Here is a 24445-nt window from a genome sequence, read left to right as displayed (position 1 = left end):
GAAAGTTCTCCTTCATAGCATTCTGTACTAGGCATTCTTTGTCATCACAATCTGAATCTGGAACTAAAATAGTTGTCGTGACATTATCACATTCTTAAATTATGACTAAACTTACTTTCATGCCGTCTTGTTCTATTGACAGATCTGAACTGACACTTTTTCTTTCATCACCTTCAGCCATATGGAACTCTTCAACCTGTTGATTTTGATCCTTCTGCAAAGTTTCCTCTAAGAGTTCTGTAGATTGCTGAAACAGATTTTCATACAATGCTTCCATGATCTCATCATCCATAAAATTATCATCCTCATAGTATTTTTCAAGGCTCTCAATAAAACCATAAGCATGCTTGCAACAATCCTGAACTAAATTTAATGATGGATAACTTTCTTTATACTTCTCAAAGAATATGGAATGAAAATCCTTTAGACAATAAATGAAAGCAGGTGGCAAGCTTTCATACCAAGATCGGGCTTCGTCTTCCAGAGTAGCCATAAACATTTTCATCAAACATTCTTCAGGAAAATTGATCTTTAATCTACGCACATGAATGTGAAATTTCACCAGATGAAGAGCAGCGTTATTACCTTCCACATTTCTGAACACAAGAAAATTCTTTGACCAATCTACCTTGGGCATTTTATTTGGAAAACCTGGGATGTGATCTCGGCTCATGGGAGCGTATCTTCTTGCAATACGATCCATATTAAAAATGTCAAAGCTATTAATCCCTCTGCAGTGGAGTCACCATGAAGCACCGGTTGCTGGATTCTTCAGTGAAAGGAGTCGCCAGGTGAATGATTTTAGTCGTCTTCTTATGTCTGATTGTTGTTCACCATCAACCATCAGATCTGAACTTGAGATATGTACTGGGGCAAAACAATCTTCAAGCAAACCATTTTGTTCCCTAGTGGAGTCACCACTATGTTAGCGCTCGAATCTGCCTCATGCTGAAAAAGGAAAAACTCGAGGCAACATCAAACCAAGCTCAGCCTCGTAGCTAGCCCTACGAGGACAGGAGAGGGCTCTCTCCAGTCAATCTCGATAAAATGAGCAATCAGGTGCGAGATGACTAAAAATGGGAACTGATTTTAGGCTAGTAAATGGATAGGAAAAGGGGTAATTTGATAAATGACTGGGTTTTCTGGGCAGTGTGGGATCAAGAATAACATGAGCAGGGAGATTAAATCCGAGACACAGGTTATCTCAGGAGGCAAGATAGGCAATAAATTTAGCATTCAATTTTGAAATTATATGGAATGAAAAGAATGTTGAGAGGTTGACAAGGGCAATAGATGAATCCTTACCAAACAGAAGAAAACACAAAACATGAATACCTTCCCAAGGCAGAGCAGCAAATTGGATTCTGCCTTTCTCACTTAAAAGTATTCATTTAGAAATGATTATGAAATGAAATGGAAACATAACAAGCTACATATGAAACAAAGGAAAAGACAAATGCTAAATTAACACCACAAGAATATCAGGAGTCAGCGCTGTATCTTTTCGTTAAATCCCTGTCAAAAACTGTACAATGAAGTTTTCCTTCAAAGCTCTCCCAATGTTTGCCAGAACTCAGAACCATTTACACATAATTTTCATACAATAAATAGACTCAGGAATGGGAAAATAGATCTATTTGAGAATAGGGGCCATTTCACCTAAAATCATGAGAATAGGAAATGTCTACTCTGAAAAGGAGCAATGTTACATTTGTTTTCTGATGGCCAATTAAAAGACAGAATCTGGAGCGTAGACCCTTTGAATTGCAACTATAGTTAAAAATATACCATCGGTTCCTATCTTTCTGCTGCGGTGACTCTTCACCTTACGTTGGCCCTTTGAATCAAAAACTAATTTTTCAATAAACGGTTTCCCACTAAAATTTGGCCTTTAATGAACACACCCAGCTACAATTTGCTAAGCTCAACACGTGTCTCCATTTTGCAGAAATTACTTTTATCACTGATCTGAGAGAGCTGGTCCAATGAAAGCGTAACAATGACCACCCAGCACACCTCCGAATGCCAAGAAAAAAAACCCATCAAAGTCCCTAGCATCGACCACCATCACTAGTTGTATTCATCATTTCTTCTGACTCAGCCCTTCTTGTGATTCCAAATCTGTTAGACCATTGCACCTGCAGAGCGATAGATTGTCCATGCTGGTGTTTAATTCTTGGTGAAAATAAATCTCTGCAACTCATTAGCTTTGTGACTGTCTTGGTCGCTTGTTTCAAAATCCTTTTTTTTACCTTCACTATCGCACTTGAAAAACCATTTGATCAATTATAATATGGTATTTTCATGTGATTCACACGAGAAATCTCCTATTAATTGGGCAGCACTTGATTCATCATTGACCCATTGATATGCGTAGGTACATCAAGAACTTTCAATATAGGTAACATATTTTAACACCCCCTTCGAATTAATCAAACAAACCAATACCACTTAATCTGTTCATATCTATTTGGAGATGGCTTAACCATTCTTGGACCAAGTCAATCGAGCAATTGATTTGACGATTCATTTGCACCATTAACATGACCGTTAATCATAAGCAAGTCTTTCTACTATGTTGAGAATCACTATTAACGACCATATTAATACGATGAATGCTCAGAGCAACAGAATCACTATTAACGACCATATCAATTCGATGAATGCTCAGACAAACAACTGATGATGATTTTCACTTTTTCCTTGGATATTGTTTATATCTATCAGTAGAGGTATCGCCAAGGCTATGAAGTGGTGTCTCCGGCATTGTATTTTCATGCACTATCGCGTTCTTTGCAAGTGTAAGGCAATCTTCAAATGTTTCCATGATCTGATGCGGATGTATCAATAATCATATCTCCAACATCATTTCCTTTCTGGCGAAAATCTTTATTCATTGCATCAAATAGTTCCTTGGTATAATCAGTTGGTAGTCACTTCTCCATCTGTTCCTTTGGTGTCATGTTCTAGTAGCTGACATGACCTGGTGGAATATTTATTTCATAATATCTAATCTTCTTATAGTCAGGTAGAATATGTCTCCATCTGCTCCATTATACACAAGAAATGCCATTGTCAGACCTACAATCGAATGGCTGTCTAGATGGCAATGCATCAACCAAATTCCTAGATTGTTTGCTATGAATCTTATTGTTGCCCATCCACCTGTAGGAACTGAAATGGTGTTTCACATTTGAGGGTCAACGAGGTTGAAGTCAAGCGGATCAATTTCAGGATTATAATTACCGAATCCTTGCCCTATAACATAAAAATCGAACCCATGAATGTGGATCGGATGGCTCTCAATTGTAACAAGACCTGTAGCCTGAAGCACCGCTTGCACAGTGCTATTGAATTTGAGAACCTTTATTCGAGTGCCCAACTGCGTTTCTAAGAGACTGGCTGGCAGATTTTGGGAAGTGTAACTGAATGGCAGTCGAGGATTATCTGGAAAATCTTTGGTGAAAACTCCACTGATGTTATGGAACAGAGCTTGCAGCATGGCAGAATTCTGTGGCAAAACTAATGAAAAATTGTTCATTCTTCTGACCAATCTTTGGCCATTGGGTCCTGCACAGGAATTGCTTGGGTAGCTATGGAGTCCTAATCCAATTGTAATGAGCATCTCTTCGTTGACTGTTTGAGGAACCGAGGCCTTCCGGCTCCTCAGCTTTGTGATAAATTTGAAAGCAGTTGGGGTATCATTAAATATAGGGAGAAGAGGCACGATAGGGAGGGAATTCGAATTGGAAGAAGTGGTATCTTCGTCATGGGACTTGTAATCCAGTGTTGCTGTCATGGTGGAATTGTTGAATGGAATTCTTGGTGCGCTGTTGTAGACTCGAGCAGCCATGTAGTATTTTCCAGATGATTTTTTGGCCTTGGGGCTCTGTGCCGCACGCGCACTCCCAGCGCGCCGCGCTTGGTGAGTGTGTCGCATCAGTGCAAAAAATGAGCTGTGGAGGAGCGCCCAATGCGCCGCGTAGCCTATGTGTGCTACACTCTAAGCTAATGCAATGCATAGACTCATAACACAGTCTTAGTCTCAAAAAACATCACCAATTTTGTCCTCTCTCCATGAAACTTCAACTCTCCTTGATTTCTTAGATGTACATGAGATTGATAAACATAGACTGGCTACACCACCTTTCTCTTAGTACAATTTTGGATCTGAGGCATGCTATACTCTTTTTCAACACACTGTTGATTGTAATTATTTTCTCCTTCAAGAAATCTCCTTGTTAAAGGGATACAATTTCAATTGTGGCCCACTCCAAGGTCAGGATGGTTAACCCCCCAGTACTTTTCAATGAATACCAGATCTTTGAGAAGACAAGGATGTATGGAGCAATTGATATCATCATCTCCAACTTCACATTTGAACAGGTGGAATTTTTTCATATGAACTATTTCATGTATTTCTGTGAAAAGTGTCTCTTGTAGGGATGTTGGCCTTAACATCTCAGTGTAGGTTCCTATACCGGGAAGTTCATTTAAAATATCTCCTTTAGAAATGTCAATAAAATCTTCAGTCATGGATTTTAACAGCTGACGACATGCGCTTCTTTCTCTGCTTCTTCCAGTATTTATCCTTTTTAACGTTTGCTCCGCAAAATAGCATTTGGCTATCTTCTCCTTCACCACTTCCTTAGAGACTTCACTCTAGTGATTCTTCATTTGCAATTTTTTCTTCGATATCAACTCGCAGCTAAAAGCGTGACGACATTGCTTTTGCTGAGGTAAAGAGCGATGTTTTCACTGAAGTAGTCGGAAAGCTCATAGCAACTTCGTCCCTATTTCCATATTCAATAACACCTTTTCTCCTCAACATGCCTCCACCCAATGAGATAGCCCCATCTCTTATATAAGATATGGATTGATTCATGTGCTTTCTTGTTTTGTAGACTTACAAATATGAGAAAAGATTAAAAAATAATGTTCCTCTCAATTCAATCACTGACGAAATTTAAGGGTATAGATCCTCGTTATCCAACTTTATCATATTTACAGCATCTCCCATATATCCTCCAGGGAGGATTCCATCTGATGATTTTGGATCCTCCATAATCAGTTTCTTTTGTGGATCACCAACATTGAAGCCCCCCTCATAAGACCTTAAGTCCTCAAGGCAAATCACACGGAACCTTCCATTAATTTTTTCTTTTTGGGCACTTTCTAGCCCATGAAGACCTCTTTCTGTCCTTATGCTACCATAGCAATCATACAGTTCAAGTGCTTCAACCCCTCCATGAGACTTGCAGAAAATTGCGAGCATATTCTCCTTTCCCACATACTCAGATAATGCGCAATTGATGGCATCATCCTCTACTTTCCCTAACAAGGCAACAACTCCAACCACGTTCTGTATGATAGGGAGTTTTCTTGATTGAACATTCACCCTACTTAAATGAAGCCAAAGGGAAGCTGCAGTGATTCCCTATCTATTGATTTTCCTCTAAAGTATCTTCAACGCTGTGTGAATATGGATTTGAATTTGCCTTCCCATCACTTTTTGAAGAAAAGTTACATTTGTTGAGCTCTCTTTCCAAGTCACTCAGAGAACTACTCACTTCACTTAAATTGGTTTCTAATTTCCTCAATTCATCCTCACGCTTTTTAACTTTGGTCCCAAGTTGCTTTAAATCATTCTCCCATTTCGTCATCTCACTCATAAAAGTCTCAATGTACAATCTAACTTCATTCAGCATAGTTTGATTACTTATTTGTGATTGACTTGTTGTGCTCTCATCGTAAGCATGACAGATTGCTCCATCATCGAAAGTTTGATCCTTAACACTAACAATCTTCAGCTGTGGATTTGGAAGAATATCAACCTTAATATGAAAAAAGAGCTCGGTATGTCAGGAATGGAAAGCTTTAAATTGCAACAGTCTAATGTCTTCTGGAAGCATAATTTTTGGCACTGTACACTTTCCTTGACTGAATTTATATTGAACAGAACTCAGAGTATACAAATCAACTGTCAACGTATACTGGAAACCATCCATTTTGGAAACAAGATTCCCTTCGTCGTCAAAGATTCCAAACACAACATTCTTTAGAATCGAACCAGCATAAGAATTCTCTAGAATTGTGGATACAACTTTGAGCTCCTTTGATAGAAGGTCAAACTCTTTGTTAAGCAACATTTTTGTATCTGAGGACACACGAATGCAACCTCCAGTAGTAGAGATTTCTTTACTCTTCCCTATGGCAATCAATACTGGATCTACAAAATAGTAGAGGATGCCCAGGAGTATTGCAGTTCCAGTCATTATTATCATGGACCTCTAGCAGATGCCTCCGAGCATGCTCTACTGTTTAGCACCGTAAGCTTGCCCACACACAGTATGGCCTGCTGTTTCCATTCTAAGCATAATTCCATAGGCCAATCCTTGAATGGCCACACTAGCTATGGATGCTCCTGCAAGCTACAACTCTCCAAGATGATCAACAAACATTTGAGATATGGCAGAGGGCATAAAATTAAAAACACTAACTACTATAGAAGGGTCAGAGAGAATCCATAGTTTCTTGGATTCAATAATGGCAGCTTGAGCAACTCTGGACCAGGAAATATGTTCTTGAAATAACACTGATTCTATGAAGTCTGACTCCTCCTCAGACTTCTGCTGACTCTTGATATCCTCATGTTGAATCAATGGGTCCACAAGCTGATCATCCCCATTGTGCTCCATGGAAAAATCCCAAATTAGTTTACAGGGCACAAATCGCAGTAGGATGTTTACTTTACAGGGCCTGAATCATAATTTCACTGCTGTTCCTCCTATTTACATAGACTAATGGAGCTATTGAACCTAGCAAGATGACAAGGGCCTGTATTTGAAGTACTCCATGATGGAAGACTTTAAAATGTAAATTTATTACGAAAACAAATTTGTCGATTTCTTCTCCAAAACAGATTTTTGGAGAAGGATCATTTTTGAGCATTACTGATGATGAAACTCTTGAAGTAAGAGACTTATTCAACCTCCCTCTGGCCTGCAAGCATTATTTCACACTTATGGAGACAAAACCTTGGACTCAAGAATTAAAATGACTCTTTTTTACCAAAATGGCATTTGATGACTGCAAATGACGAGAAATGAACCTTAGTGAATTAGACTCTGACAAAGGACTGACAAGACTGAGTCTAATAGGATGGATTAGGATTCTAAAGGTATCCCTAGCAGGATGAGTAGTGGAGTCTTCAGAACTATGGTTTTCATTATCATGTTCACTTCTATTTCTTCCTATTTCTTCTTGCATATATTTTGCCTCGTGTTATAGCTTTCAATAGCAACTTACATGTCAGATTATAATTTGGCTGATTTTTTAGATAAATATTGAATTTTCCCTAATATATATTCCTGGTGTTGTTTAGACTCTCAGTCTATGTATAACCACAGCCCTACGAATTTCCATGGGACAATAGTTGCATACCATTTCATCCCCAACTATTTGGTAATGGTCCCATGTAGGATCCTTCTTGTGTTTGGTAGCCATGACATTTTTTCTACCACATAAATAATTTGCAAATAAAGCCTTACATTTAATTTCTATATTTTTTTAACAAACTCTCTGAAGAGAAATAGGGTTTGAAGAATATTTGTAAATAGCTTTATAAGTTTCAAGTCTTCACTCTGAATCAATTCCAGGAGAAGATCTAAATCAATTATAGGAATAGATTGAATCAACATCTGGAATTGGCAAAAGAGTAGCTCCAAAAACTAGTGTTGCAAACATTGTGATTATCATGGTCCTGATATTATTGCAATGTCACAAATTTTACCCCAGAATGATATTATTGCCGATAAACCGTGTAGTGTTTTCATTCTCGAAAATAACATGATAATATTGTAAATATCTTGATATTATCATGAGATGCATGAAATTATTTTCCCTACTCATTGATGGAGTGGCATAAAATCAATTATTTGTGTCTTTGAATAATTTTGTATTTTTTAAATTTGCCTATATTTTGTGATATTTTCCTAATGTTGTCAATATTTTATTTTCCTGATTCTTGGTGATATTTTTGTCAACATGATGATTACAACATTACCAAAAACACAAGAATCACCCCATCAAATCTTCAAATCAATACTCCAAGTCTTAATCCAAATCAGGTTTAGTAATAGATCTAAGAAACTCCCCAATCAAATCTTGAGTGCTCCAAATCATTGGATGAGACTATCTAAATCAGACTGAGAAGCACTATGAATCAACGCAAGAATATTGTTGAAACAATTCTCTTTGCTGCTCAAATGATCAATGAGAAGGTTGTGAAGCAAATATAGGGGGAATGATTAAATATATGGGAAATGAGGTTTATGGCAGTGTTAGGATTTTTTGTAGGTTTATTTTTTCCTTTTTCTGGAGTTGGGGTTGTAATGGTAGAAAATTGATCAAACTATCCAATTTGATCGATTTTTTCCTGAACTAAAAGTTTTGGGAAAAACTGATCAATTCTAGTTTCATGGGTGGGTTCTCACTAGAAATGCTCAAAGAAATACTAGAACTAGTTGCTTTTAGTTTGGATTGTCCATTTTCAAATTTCAATAACACTGAGCTGAACATGGATCTAAAGATGTTAACTACAAGTTAATGATAAAATGGTTGACATTATCCTTTTCTATTCTTGCGTGCGCCCCCCCCCCCCCCCCCCCAAAAAAAAAAAAAAAAAAAAAAAGAATTTATCATACCCATTGTTCTAGTTTTTTGGGGAGTAAGGAAATGTCCCTTTGTGCGATGGATTTCATTGGGGATGAAGGGACTTGATGGCCATATCCGAGACATTCTTGGAAAATTTCAAGGACATTCTTGTATATAATTTCGCTTTTATAGGGTAGGTCTTGTATATAGTTTCTCTTATCAAAATTATTTTGCTGCATGGGGAGGAATTTGTACATGTTGCGCAAATTTCTAACTTAAGGCATATGATTGTTATCCTAGTTAAGTTTGTTGCTTCTCACAAATAGTTTGTATTGCCTTGTGAAAATCCTTCTACTTTCTGAATGAACTTGTGCCTCTTGTTTGCAAATCTATGATTCAAAGATGATCATTCTATCATATTTTAGTATGTTATTCCTTGCAATTAGTTTATAGTTCCTTGTCATAATATATGCAAAGAATCCTTATTTTCCACATGCTAAGAATCCCTATTTTGATTATTTTATTAGGTTTCTTCTTAGTGACTGAAGAGACCTTTTTATAACAACATCACTGTCAATATCCTCTATCCTTTTGGAGCATAATTATATTTACCATTTAGCCACCTATTCATGAATTTGTTTGAGTTGAGTTTCGCAGTAGTTCAAAATCTGATCAAAAAATCATTAAGGAAATAACTTATAAGATATATAGAAAAGAAGATTGTAATTGTCTTTTCATTCCCTAAGGAGACTTTGTTGTTCCCGTTTTTAAAGTTGAATTTTTTCTTGGACAATGAAACCCTCACAACCAAGAGTTTCCACTTGCCATCATATCCAAAGAGGTTTTCAATACCTCTACAAATCAAATGGGGCATGTCTACATCACCATATATAAAATTCTATAAAATTTATAGAATTTTATATATGGTGATCTAGACATGACCTATTTGATCTGCATAGGTATTGAAAACCTCTTTTCATATTGCATAAAGACAAAAAATTACAAATGGTTGAAACAATTGATAATCGATGGAGGTTAGAACATAGGCAAACTAGAAGCAGACCATAACCAAGATGAGAAAGTGAGCATATTTTTCATATGACTAATTAGACTAATTGACACAAATATGAAATATCACAGTTAAGCAGATTCTATTTTAATCATTCTGCATAATTTGGTGGTCCTCTAACCCACATATACCATGGTGAGTAAACCACACTTCAGTCAATAGTTAGGTTTAATGTTTTAAATTTTCAACAAATGAACTTCCTTCAATATTTTGCGCCTTGTGATTGAGGCTACATTTGTTACCTATGCAAGGTAGCAACCAATTTAAAATGTATTTACACAGACTTAATTGAAGAACTTCACTGTAATAGTTTCTCCTTAGGATACATTTAGCAATCACTTGCATGATTTGGTGTCTTCAAAACTTGTTTTTGTGTGCATGTGTGTATTATGTTTTTAAAAAATTCCCAGTTCTCTGTTTGTAGTATTTGATTCTTACATATGTAATAAAATGATACCACAAAGTATTCCATCTATATTGATAATTATGTTGATAGATGAATATCTTTCTGCAACTACATTCCTATTGAGTTTGAATGAAAATTGCATGCGGACTCACCGCAAAGTGGATTTCCTCGTGATATCCAAATGAAAATTAATTGATTAATGATTTTGCATCTGTTGATTTTATGGAGATGTATAATTGTTCCATTTTTAAAATGGGATCCAACTAAGGGTCTATAAAATATTTTGTTTTCAACTCTCCAAAGTTCCAATTTTTCTGGATTTCATGTTATTGCTAGGATTAATTTTTTGCATGCTAACAACCTATGTCCTTAGGACATAACCTTTTTCCCCTTAACCATCTTAAATTGGTATTTTTGTGTCCATTTGTATAATTTTAACAAATATAGTTTAGTACGTGTAGATTTTAGATATTTTTCTATAAAATTTTGCATTAATTATTCATACTCATGATTCTATATTAGAAAAAAATGCAATTTTGATAGCAGGTGCAAAGTGAGGTGGGTTGTATAAAAGCCTTGGCTTTCGACATTACAACTTCTTGTAATGGATTAGTGTTGGGTCTTATAACAACTACATGTTTCCTAAAGGGTGAGTTCCTGTGTCTATTATAATTGCTAATAAATCCAATTTTTTTTGTATAATCCATTTACTTATGGTTAGTATTCTTGGAACAAGGTCAGGTGGTGGATTTAAAAATGTTTTGGTGATTCGAGCAGATGCTCTTCCTAGATATTTTGAATCGACATACCATAGCTCCTGCATTCTTTTTGGGGATGAAGCGGGTGTTGTTCTGTTATAGGTAGACATTCTTTTTTAACCTTGAAAATTAAATTACCTTTACAAAAGTCTTACTACTTTGACTACAGTATCTCCCATATTTATTAATCCCTTTTTTTTGTTAAACATGATTTTATACCTTTCTATTTATATGTAAACTAAAAACCTCTTAAGTATTTGACATATCCTTTCAAGTTTTGGTATTTTTACCTTGTTGTCACTATAATCTTACACACTGGAATATATAATTAGCTTATATATTGATTAGCCCATTTTGGTTGTCACAATAACTGTTAGGGCTAAAACATCAACCATTCTAAGATAATGGCTACTTGCATAGCTTGCCCAACTTGCATGATGACAAACTTATCGTTTTCAAAGCTCTTTTCTAAATCTATTTTCTTGAGAAAATTTGTCTTTTTACATTGGGTACTGTAGATTGCTATTGTGTGACATATGCTATGATATAATTGGCTAGATAAATGACAGAAGTGTCGTACAACATAGTCTATTTTAAATCTAAAGAAAAAGTATTTCCAAATACAAAGTTTATTAATTAAGAACATATTTTAGACTTCTTTGCTAAGTTATGATTATATTTCAGTAGGGGATTTTGCGTATGCTGATATTGTTATGTCTCTTTGGTTTCTGTCAGGTAACAATGGTTAATAAGGAATGTGTTCTTGAGTAGAAGACACACATCTTATTCTACTATCGATGGGAAAATCCATGGTTTTCAGGCATGGCAACAAAAACACATATGTCAGTAGGATATCCACAGTCCTTGTTGGATGAATTTAATACTAGTGATGATTTTGATTCATTTTCAGCTAAAGAATGTCACGAGTCAAATCCAAATAAACAGAAGCGGCTCAAGAATGAAGGTGAAGCTATTGGTTTCTATCTAAGTCAACTTCTTTTATTTGTTGGCTATTGTCATGTTTTGAGTGAGGACTTCTGAAATTCGAAATTGCATATTGGTTTATGTAAAGGGGATATATATATATATATATATATATATATATATATATATATATATATATATATATATATATATATATCTATATATATATATATATATATATATATATATATATATATATATATATATATTGTCATATTGTCATATGTCGTTCATGGTTTCCAGAGATCCGTGCTACATTTGCACAGATGTTTAGAATTCATTCACATATCTAAACACCAAACAACAACAACATTGAGATTTTTCTTTCACTCAACCTATAACATATTTCATATGTCTTCACCAATGTTATTCTTCCATATGCTATCCACTTATGACATTTATATTGCAATATTTGGTGCATTTTCTAGTTATAGGTCATTTATAGATAATAAATGTCTTCAGAGTTTCACTCCTAATTGAGTATTCAACTGAACATATTGATTCTCTTATACATAATTATTTTTCCCTCCACCCACTTTCCATAACTTCCATAACCATTAGGTAGGGACCTAAAGCTTCGATGTTGCTTTGCTTGTTTAGTAAAATATTGCCAAGACTTTAATTTATCAAAAATTGTAGAATTCACAATTTATGACATTCCAAGGTCTAATTTTTAAAAGTGTAATTCTTTAAAGGGTTCTAGATCAATGGAAGAGCACCTGCTTTACAAGTAGGAGTGTTGGGTCCCTATAATAGTAGTGATTACCCCATTACTATTGTAGTTATACCCCTTATTTATATTGTTCTGCCCCTATTACCCCCATGTTGTTATTTATGTGCCCCATAGAATCCCTCTATTGTTATTTTTGTGGATTTATATTATTATTGTTAGGTCGGCTGGATTATATTGTGACTCCTTAGACTCCTATATATAGAAAGGAGGATTTGTCATTTGTATCATCAAAGAATTGTTCATTTATGTAATGTAAAGGAGGTTGCCCCCTCGAAGAGGCTGAATTCTAAGGCGTTGATCTATCTTTTCTATCTTTTCTTGAGCTGGTTTCATAACATTTGGTATCAGAGCTTTGGATTCTAGGGTTTCGCTGCTCCAAACAGGTCATCATGGCATTTTCCCTATAACTTTTTTTCTGTGATGTTTAAGAAGTCGCAAAAAAAACCCATTTGAGAAGAAATCGCGCTGAACTTTTGGTCCAAATTTCAGAGCTTTTCGTACGATATTTGCGGAGATATGATCTGAGGAAGTTTGTCTTTTTGCATACTCCTGAATTACATTCAAAACAGGTGACCTGGGGAAAATAGTCATAACTTTCTCTCTGGGGATCGGATTGAAATTTTGTAAGAAGGTGTAGAAAGAGAACGAACTGTAGTTTCTTTTATGTGTGTTTCAGATTCAAAGGTTGAAACAGTGACTCGTGGCACGTCGTACAAGTTTGCTCTACTGAACTAGTCTAAAAGCAAGTCACTGTGGGAGATTTCACATAACTCTTCCTTGGCGAATCCAATTTGGGTCAGACTTGTGGAATTGGAAATAGGACACAGAAGGCTACTATAGGTCGTAATTTCAGAACTAGATGATCCGAAATTATAGAGATACATCAAATTCAATATCAGGCTTCTATAAAGTGAAAAAAGTGTGTAGTTTTTTTTTAAATTTTTGTGTAGGCTTGGTTTAACGGAATTCAAAGGGCATAGTAAATCATTATTATTGGTAACTGATGCCCCAAGGAAATAAAATGCAAACACCTAGTAAGGAACCTGAAATCTCGAGCATGACTCATGAAGAAGAGGAAGAAATGCTACATGATATATCAAAATTACAAGAACAAGTGCAACAAATGTCACGCAAACAAAAGCTAACAGAAGCTAAGATAAGTGGTGTGGAATCTAAGATAAATGGCGTGGAATCTAAGATAAAGGGCATGGAAGCTAAGATGGATGATTTTAAGACAGATTTGAGGACAGATTTGAAGACAGACATGGCAGATTTGAAGACAGATTTGACAAATTTTCTACAAGAAATACTTACTAATGGTGAAAAGGTTGTAAAGGAAACTCATGATGTGAACAAAAGTAATGTTAATCATGATTCCATAGACGCTAATGTTGGATCGAAGACCCACCATATTCCAAAAATCGATATGAGGAAGTTTGATGGCAAGGATCCCGCCACATGGATATTACAGATGGAGCAATTCTTCGATCTCAATAATGTGCAAAACACACAAAAGGTATGTATGGCAACTGTATATTTGGAACCAAATCAGTTTGTATGGTATCAATGGCTTTGCTCTCGTAAAAAATTTATCACTTGGGAAATTTTTACGGAAGAATTGATAGCACATTATGAAGATACAAAAAGCAACACTTTTTTTAGCCAATTGATAAGTCTCAAACAAAAGGGTTCAGTAATGGAGCACATTGAGGAGTTCCAAAAATTGAACATAAGGGTAAAAGATATTCCAGAGGAGCATAGGATTGATGTGTTCATAGGGTCTTTAAAGGATAATATCCAACATGATGTTCGCCTTTGGGAACCTGATTCATTAGAGAAGGCATTCAGGTTAGCAAGAAAAATGGAAAGCAAAATTATGGCAACCAGGAAGCATACCACTCACAACTATAAAGATGGAAGTGTTGTTGCCCCTAGTCTTCCACAACCTATAAGGTTGACACCACAACAATTGGAAGAAAAAAGAGCAAAAGGGCTTTGTTACAGTTGTGATAGCAAATACACTAAAGGTCATAAGTGTGCTGAGAAGAAATTATTCTACATAGATTGTGAAGAGGAAGAAGAAAAGGAGCAAGAAAGGTCAAAAGAAGAAGATATACTCCAGGAACAAAGCCTAGATGAAGAACAAATAAATCCGACCATATCTTGTAATGCATTGGCGGGAATTACCACTCCTCAAACCATCAAGATAGAAGGACAAATCAAGAAGAAAAAGGTAATAGTGTTGATTGATTCAGGAAGCACCCACAATTTTATTCATTGTAGGGTAGCAAAAGAATTGAATTGCTTCCTATATCCAGCACCAGAGTGTCAAGTGATGATTGCAAATGGAGGAACAATAAATTTCTCTGGAAAGTGCCATAATATCAAGCTATCCATGGGAGAATATGTATTGACTAGCCCAATGCTTTCCATTCCAATGGGAGGTGCTGATGTTGTACTAGGAGTCCAATGGCTACAATCCTTGGGTACAATAGCTTTTAATTTTCAAGAACTTTTCATCAAATTTTCTACGGAAGGAAAGGAAGTTGAATTAAGGGGTATTGCAGGGAAACCAGGAAAGATAATCAGCTCTAATGGTATGACAAAGCTTCTAAAAAAGGAGCAAAGAGGTGTAATTGCACAATTATGTTCGCTAGATGTTTCCACATTGGAATCATCTATTTCTCCAGATCTCCAAAAAGTCCTGGACAATCATTCCAAGGTATTTGAGACTCCCAAAGGTCTCCCACCTATGCGTGATCATGATCATGCTATTCATCTGATTCCAGGAAGTGTTCCTCCAAACATCAGGCCGTACAGATATCCCTATGTCCAAAAAAGTGAAATTGAACGTATGGTTGCAGAAATGCTAGAGGCTGGTATAATTCAACCAAGTCAAAGTTCTTTCTCTGCTCCAGTAGTATTGGTGCACAAGAAGGATGGATCATGGCGCATGTGTCCGGATTATAGGGAGCTCAACAAGCTCACTATTAAAGATAAGTTCCCCATTCCTGTCATTGATGAATTACTGGATGAATTGCATGGATCAATTTACTTCACCAAGTTGGATCTTCGTTCGGGATATCATCAAATCAGAATGAAGATTGAAGACATTCCGAAAACGACATTTAGAACTCATGAGGGTCATTATGAATTTTTGGTCATGCCTTTTGGCCTTACCAATGCACCTTCAACATTTCAAGGTTTGATGAATTCAATTTTCAAACCATTCCTTAGAAAATTTGTGTTAGTATTTTTTGATGATATACTAATCTACAGCAAGTCTTGGAAGGATCATGTTGAACATGTTGACAGGGTGCTACAACTATTGGAGGAGAAACAATTATATGCAAAAAGATCCAAATGTTTCTTTGGAGTCCAGGAGGTGGAATATTTGGGTCATATTGTATCTCATGAAGGAGTTAAGGTAGACCCTAGCAAAATTAAAGCCATTAAGGAATGGAAAATCCCCACATCCATAAAGCATCTGCGAGGATTTCTTGGGTTGACAGGGTATTATCGCAAGTTTGTTAAGAATTATGGGAGAATAGCAGCACCTCTAACAACATTATTGAAGAAAGATGCATTTTCATGGACTCCGGAAGCAACAAAGGCCTTTGAACATCTTAAAGAGGCAATGTGCCAAGCACCGGTCTTAGCTACACCGGACTTCACAAAAACCTTTATTGTGGAATGTGATGCTTCAGGAAATGGAATTGGTGTTGTTCTAATGCAAGATGAAAGACCCATTGCTTTTGAAAGTCGTCCAATCAAGGGAAAGTTTTTAAGCAAAGCTATTTATGAGAAGGAAATGTTGGCAATACTCCATGCACTTAAGAAATGGCGACCCTACCTAATGGGAAGACACTTCAAGGTAAAAACGGATCATGATAGCCTTAAATACTTTTTAGAACAAAGATTATCCTCTGAAGAGCAACAAAAGTGGGTCACAAAGATGTTGGGTTATGACTTTGAAATCATCTACAAAAAAGGGAAGCAAAATGTGGTGGCAGATGCACTCTCAAGAAAGGATGAGGATGTGGAAGCATTGTTGTGCGCCATTTCTATTATCCAACCAGATTGGATAAACGAAGCAAGGGAGGAATGGAAGAATGACGAAGAAGTGTGGGCACTTATTCGAAAGCTACAACAAGATTCCAGTACGTCTGATACATTTAGCTGGCAAAATGATTCGTTATGGTACAAAGATCGCTTATACCTCTGTAAGAATTCCCAGCTAAAACAAAAGATTCTTATGGAATTGCACACTTCTCCCTTAGGAGGGCACTCAGGATTTTTAAAAACTTACCACAGGGTTAAGAAGGAATTTTTTTGGGATGGCCTTAAATCAGATATTCAAAAGTTTGTGGCAGAATGTTTGGTTTGCCAACAAAATAAAGTTGAAACAATTAAGACACTGGGTCTATTACAACCTTTATCCATTCCAAGCCAACGTTGGGAGGAGGTTTCAATGGATTTTATCACAGGTTTACCCAAGTCTGAGGGAAAGAGTGTCATCATGGTGGTAGTTGACAGACTTACCAAGTATGCACACTTTTGTGCATTATCACATCCATTTAAAGCCAGTACAGTTTCTACTGCATTTATGGAAACAATTCAAAAGCTACATGGAAACCCAAAGATTATTGTAAGTGACAGAGATCCCATTTTCACTGGAAATTTTTGGACAGAATTATTTTCTTGTCTTGGTACTCAGTTAGCTCATAGCTCATCTTATCATCCTCAATCTGATGGGCAAACTGAGATAGTAAACAAATGTTTGGAAGGATATCTTCGTTGCTTTGTATCTGATAAACAGACACAATGGGTCAAATGGTTGCCTCTGGCTGAATGGTGGTATAACACTTCCTTCCATACAACAACAAAAATGACCCCATTTATGGCACTTTATGGGTATCAACCACCATCCATCACATCATATTTAAGAGAAAATTCTAAGGTTCAGGCAGTGGAACATCACATCGAACATCAACAACAAGTCCTCCAACTCTTAAAGGATAACCTCGTGTTGGCACAAAATAGAATGAAACAACAGGCAAATCAACATCGCAGTGAAAGAAGTTTTGATGTAGGTGATTGGGTATTCCTACGGCTACAACCATATAAGCAAATGTCCCTAAAGCAAGCTAAGAAGGATAATAAATTATCACCAAAGTATTATGGTCCGTACAAGGTGTTGCAAAAGATTGGTACTATGGCATACAAATTGGAGCTTCCTGCAGCTTCTCGATTGCACCCAGTTTTCCATGTTTCATGTTTAAAGAAGGTTATAGGCGACAAGCTCCCAGTTCAAACAATATTGCCAGAACTTGATGAGGAAGGAAAAATTATATTGGAACCGGAAGCAGTCACAGAAACAAGAACTCGACAGCTACGAAATCGATCAATTTCAAAGTATCTTATCAAGTGGAAGAACTTATCCGCTGAAGATTCCACATGGGAGGATGAGAATTTTATGCAGAAGTATCTAGAACTACTCAAGCATTGAGGACAACACTTTTTTGAAGGAGAGGGGCATGTTGGGTCCCTATAATACTAGTGATTACCCCATTACTATTGTAGTTATACCCCTTATTTATATTGTTGTGCCCCTATTACCCCCATGTTGTTATTTCTATGCCCCATAGAATCCCTCTATTGTTATTTTTGTGGCTTTATATTATTATTGTTAGGTCGGCTGTATTATATTGTGACTCCTTAGACTCCTATATATAGAAAGGAGGTTTTATCATTTGTATCATCAAAGAATTGTTCATTTATGTAATGTAAAGGAGGTTTCCCCCTCGAAGAGGGTGAATTCTATGGCGTTGATCTATCTTTTCTATCTTTTCTTGAGCTGGTTTCATAACAAGGAGGTTGGTGGTTCGATTCCATCATGCCTTGACATCCATATGGAATGGTGATGATCAATTTTTGGTGACAGAGGCTCTTTTGACCATCACCAATGAGCTTTGGTGGAATTTTTCGACCCTCACCAAAGTATGAAATGGTGACGGTCAACGAATGCCACCATATATACACATCAATAGTGACAGCCCTTAAATGTCTGTAACAATAAATCATTCTTGTTGATATGAAATGGTGATGGTTGTTATCCGTCATGATAGTCATTATTCATGACGGACCTTGAATGTCACCACAACACCTATACTTCTGGATATGCAGCTTTTGGTGACGGTCATCGAACATCACCATATATATTCTCCAATAATGATGGCCGTGAAAGATCCATCACAATAAATCATTGTTGTTCATATGAAATGGTGATGGTCACTGTCCATCATTATAATCTATATTCTTGATGGACCTTTAATGTCACCATAACACCTATACTTTTGGTGACGCCACCTTTGGTGATGTTTAGTTTTTGGTGGTGGAGGCTATGGCCCATCACCATTGCTCATATGAAATGGTGACAGACACTATCTATCATTATAAATCATTATTGGTGATGGACTTTGAATGTCACTACAACACCTATACTCTTGGTGACTCCACCTTTAGTGACATTTAGTTTTTGGTGACCGAGGCTATGGTCTGTAACCATTTCTCATATAAAATGTTGACGGTCACTATCCTTCATTATAAATAATTATTGGTGACGGAATTTGAATGTCACTACAACACCTTTACTTTTGGCGATGCCACCTTTGGTGATGTTCAGTTTTTGGTGACGAAAGCTCTTTTGACTGTCACCAATGAGCTTATGGTGAAATTTTTCACCCCTCACCAATGTCCTTTTCTCTTGTAGTGTTTCTCTGAGATAATTGGAAATTTCAAAATCAAAACCATCTGGATAATGAACCACATGCATTCCTGGGGGAGGATTTATATCAGTGGGTATGGAATCATAAACACTATTGAATCTGGTTAAGAAATATTGGACTCTCTCATCAGGTTGCCCTTTTAGGTTCCAATACTCATCCATAATTTGAAAATATTTCCTTTTAACCTCCCATCTATTAAATAAAATTCTTTGAAACCATTGGAAATCAGGAATACTTCTGGTTATCAAACTTCTATACCATTTCCTAGATTTTCTTGAAAGGATTTGAGAAAACAATCTCAATTTGACATCTTCATGATCGACTTCCTCCAAGTCAATGAAGTCAATGATTTTGACAACATGTTTCCTTGCTCTGATATTACTGTACCATCAAATTGAGGTAGCCTCTAATCATAGTTCTTCGGTAGCTCATGGAAAGGGAATGCTAGATTTAATGATGCATACCGTCCAATGGTCATAACTAAGATCTGAGATGAATTTGTACTAGCTAGACTATGTCTGTTGTTTGGATCTTGTTTGAGATAACCAATATTAAGATGTGATTCATCTATAGCTTCAAGGGAAGGATATACATTCGCAGAAAGGTGCTCATATGAATATTCATCATCTTGATTTATATTTAATAGAACAAAGAAAACCCTTAAGATACTTTGAGGGAAAGAAAGAAGGTGATTGACAAAAGATAATACTATATCCTGAAGTAAATTCAGGTCTAAATACCTAACTTTCACATGTTGTCTTCCCATCCCTGTGTTGACAAGGCTTGCCCTTCTTGGAATCTAATTTGAAGTTTCTTAGAACTTGGTCTATGAAGCTATCGAATTTGGATTCTTTGATAGTGGAGTCACCCTAAAAATCTTGAAGCTCGTGATACTTTTAAAGTGGAGTCGCCAAGTGAACTATACAACTTTCTTGTGTCTAATCATTGTCCACCATCAGTAATCACATGTAGAAGATGATATGATTTTTTTAGGAACCTAAAATGTTTAGTTCCCCAGTGTGGTCGCCAGAATGTTAGCACTATGTAATTTTCTGAGGTTGTAGAAGAAAATCACAAAGATAACCACAAACTTACTTTGGAAGCTGGGATCTAGCCCTGCCAACTTCAGAGAGGGCTCTCTTTGTAACATTTAACTTTGTTCTATTCGATATCAGGCTAGTTATGAAGTTTAAGGTTTGATTTGTATTTGAATGGTTGGTTTATAACTAGCTTACCATTAGGCTATGGAGTATGTTTCATAAACTATGGATCGATTTCAGTGTTTACAGATACATCTCATAAGGAAAAGTAGCCAAAATGATTGGATTCTCTTATTTTATGAGGTGGGGAAGGAAGAATGGATTAAGATTCACTTTAGATATAGAGCATTGTTACCTGAATTCTATATTTAAAGTTTAGTAGAAAACATGGAAATTATTCAAAGGCGGGAGCAGAGTGTAGATTTAAACAAACTATGTCATTTAATTATCTATTGAATAATTCAGATTAAGAAACAAATATGTGTGATAAATAGAGAAATACAAACACATATAACGATAGAGGCACCTCACTAACCACTTGACATGAGAATCCTGTGAAAGATCTTTTTGTATTACTGGTAAATCCGCTGATGCTTCAACAATTTACAATAGTGTTCTTCTGTATAAAAACCAACCTGTATTTTTTTTTTTGTGTAAGTCAGGAGATTATATTATATAACAAAATATAGTACAAAAAATCCGCTATGGCGGATCGAAAGCAGGGAATCACAGTGAACCATATCTAAACATCTGCTCAGAGAATTCACCAAAACAAGACTGTAAACAGCACACCTCGCAGGGTGGCTCGACCTGAGCTTGTTCCTATCATCCGACACAACTAAGACAGTACATAACATGACAATTACATAGACAAACTGAAACAGAGACATATATAAAGCCGAAGAGAGCCACACCGGGAGCAAAGCTAGATGAATTTTCCCATCTGGCTTATGGTATCCAGCCCCATCTGCCGCATATGAGTATCCATCCTGGCTTGCATTGCTTCTATGGATTCATTATCCTGTGCCTCTGTTTTGGCAGGCTGCGAGGCTCCGGGAGCAGTATTGACCGTGTCTCTCAGAATCTGGATGAGGAGGGTGAGCTTCCTGTTGACAATTTGAACGGCTTCATGAACTATGTTGATCCGCCCTTCCAGAGAGTTGTTATAGTTGATGATCTTCCCCATCTGCTCCTCCGTGAGGTTCACTTCAGTTGCCATGTGCTGCTTCTCATTCTCCACAGTTTCCAGGGCTTTGGCTATGAGCATTTTGGTGCGCCAACTTTCGGCCTTCGTCCTGACGAATTGAGTGGCCCTTTTCGAAGGTGTTCCCGGGTCCCTCAGCCAATTAACCTCCGCTGCAATCTCCTCCTCCGTGCGCCCGTCCTCCGCTTGCTTGACCTTAGCTTCCAGCTCCGCTACCTTACGCTTGTTCCTAGCGGCAGCACGGGTTTCATATCCCTGCTTCGCATCAAGCAGGTCCTGATTTGCTGCATCACAGCGGCATCCACTCGCTTCCATCCTGAACTCTCTATGCTTCTTCCAGCCAAATTTCCTCTCGCTCACTGAAGCTAATTCTACACTATAAAAAGACACAGTGGTGAAAACAAAGTAAAAGCCCGCTGCTTTATAGCTTTTTCGGATGTTGATCCTCCTGAAATCGGTCTGGAACCTGCTGTAGGTAGGAGTACTGTTGCAATCAATTCGGTTGAGGTCCACACACGCGAGGCTGATGCCGGTCGACTTAGAATGAGTGTGGTTGCGCATGAGCCATTTATCAATTTGCCAAGTGTGCTGTACGTCTGAGCGGTTGTTATGGATGCGAATGGAGTCGGACAGACCCTGTTTGCCCTCCTTCCGATTCTCCATGCTCTGAGCCTTGATCCTCCCTGACTGATACACCGTGAACATAAATGTCACTGATGTCTTTTGATACGGCTTCCGTCCAAGTGTCCTGGTATTTATTCTCCTGATGCCTTGAATTTTGTGGCGCGATCTGTAATGATCGCTTGTTTGGCTGGCCTGCCGCCGCCGGTTAAGCCTTCTCCCTGTGAGTCCTGTCATGCCGTTAACTCGGTTGCAGGTGTACCCTTCACCGAATTTATCAGTCCTCCGGTGCCGAATGTCTAAGCCATTATCGGCTAGGATTGATTTGAATCGTTTGCTGCTAGCCGTGCACATGTTACCTTGAGGATTGGGCAGGTAACCTCTGGCCAACAACTGTTTGTGATTGTATTCGGATTGTCAGCCCCGTGGTTTGCCAGGAAGTCCGCCAACCCATTAGCCTTTCTTCTCACCGATTGGAAGACTATGCCTCTCAAATCTACTATCATCTCCTCTATGCTTTCAGTTGCCTTAGCTAGCCTCCAATGCTTGGTGGCCTTGTTGGCTTTTGTTCCTGCTTGCAGGCGTTTAGCCGCCGAGATGGCCAAAGCAGAATCACCCTCCACAATGATATTTCCTCGTCTCATGTTTCTTAGAATCTTCAGTCCTTGCTCGAGCGCGGCGAACTCTGCTTCATTGTTCGTGCATTCTCCTAGCGCCCTGCAGTAGATGTGGATGATATCTCCTTCATGGTTCCGAATGGCTCCTCCGATACCAGCAATGCCTGGGTTGCCCCTTGAAGCTCCGTCGAAATTTAATTTTAGGCTGCCTTCTGGTGGGCGAAGCCAGCGTTGAATTTGTGTAGAAGGTTGAGCTCTGTTTACCCCCAAAGGTTGATTGCTGGAGGCTTCCAATTGAAACCTTTTTAAAATGCGCAAGTCCTGAGCAGTTGGTTTTTCATTCGTTTCAGCTTTGCCTTTTACCTGTATTAGCTGTTTGATGTTGATGAAGATAGATTCTTTCGCACATTCAATGCTTCTGACTTCCTCCATGAAGATCCTTCGATTCCTCTCTTTCCAAGTTGTCCAGGCTATAAAGCCCGGGAAGCATTTCCATATACTATCCACTCTCTGAATTCTGGAGAAGTTCCTTCGCCAATTGCTGATGGTCTCCTGAATAGAGTCCCTGTTCCTATCAGACGATTCCAAAATATCTTCCATCCAATGCCAAAGCTGGGATGCCCATTCACAGGAGTTGAAAAGATGATTCATAGTTTCCTCTTCCTTCAGGCACATAGGGCATCTAGAGGGTCCCGTAAATCCTTTTCTCAACAAGTTTTCCCAAGTTAGGGTTTTCCTCTACATTAGAAGCCAAAGAAAAGTTCTGATTTTCGGCCATAGTAGGTTGTCCCAAACTTTAGCAGTCCAGGGTATAATGTCAGGCTGCTCTTCCCGCTCAATGATGTCTCTGGCTTCTTTTAGGGAAAATTCCCCGTTGCCTTTTGGTCCCCATCTGAGCTTATCATTTTCAGCAGCTATTCGGATCTTCCTTTTGAGGATAGTTTGATTTAAAGCTTGATAGGTATCCTGGATGTCTTCGCTGTGGCTCGAGTTGAAGGTGGTCCATTCCCTCCATTCCGGGTCTTCACTGGTAGGGTTCCAATATTGGTTAACTCTGAAATTGCCCTGGGTTTGGGAGTGATGTTTCACAGTTTGGAATTGAGGGGTGTCCAATTTCGGAGATTGTTGCCAAGCATCCTCCCAGAAAAGTGCCTGGGTTCCGTTCCTTATCTCCCAGAAGCTGTAATCCTGAACAATGTCTCTGTTGGCTTGGGCATGATTCCATATAGGAGAGCCGGTGGGCATGTCCTGCATCCTTATTAAATCTAGATTGGAGCTGTTCGGCCTGTACTTTTCCTTCCACATCGTAGCCCATGGCAGGTTAGTGTCTGAAATCCACCTCCACCAGATTTTAGCCCCACAAATCCTGTTGACCACTGAGGGATCAACCAAGTTCAGACCTCCCCTGTTCTTAGGCCTGCATAATTTCTGCCAAGCCACCAGCGACCACTTTTTTTTCTCACTGTTTCCACTCCATAGGAATGAGCGCTGGATGCTTCTCATGCGATCTAGGATTCCTTTTGGAGCCGGTAAAATTGAGAGCATATACTGAGGGATAGCCTGCAAGACC

At 37.8% G+C, this 24445-nt stretch overlaps 1 pseudogene; it reads right to left on the bottom strand.

Moving 5' to 3' along the window:
* Positions 1-3187: 3187 nt before the first annotated feature.
* On the bottom strand, positions 3188-3853 carry LOC149267244 (laccase-5 pseudogene; annotated as a pseudogene).
* Between the last annotated feature and the right edge of the window lie 20592 nt (positions 3854-24445).

The sequence above is a fragment of the Pinus tabuliformis genome, chromosome 6, assembly GCF_031772625.1.
Source record: "Pinus tabuliformis cultivar Carrire ecotype Pingquan chromosome 6, CPIR1, whole genome shotgun sequence".
NCBI lineage: Eukaryota > Viridiplantae > Streptophyta > Pinopsida > Pinales > Pinaceae > Pinus > Pinus tabuliformis.
The sequence above is the reverse complement of the archived record's forward strand: the minus strand, read 5'-3'. Positions and strand labels throughout refer to the sequence as shown.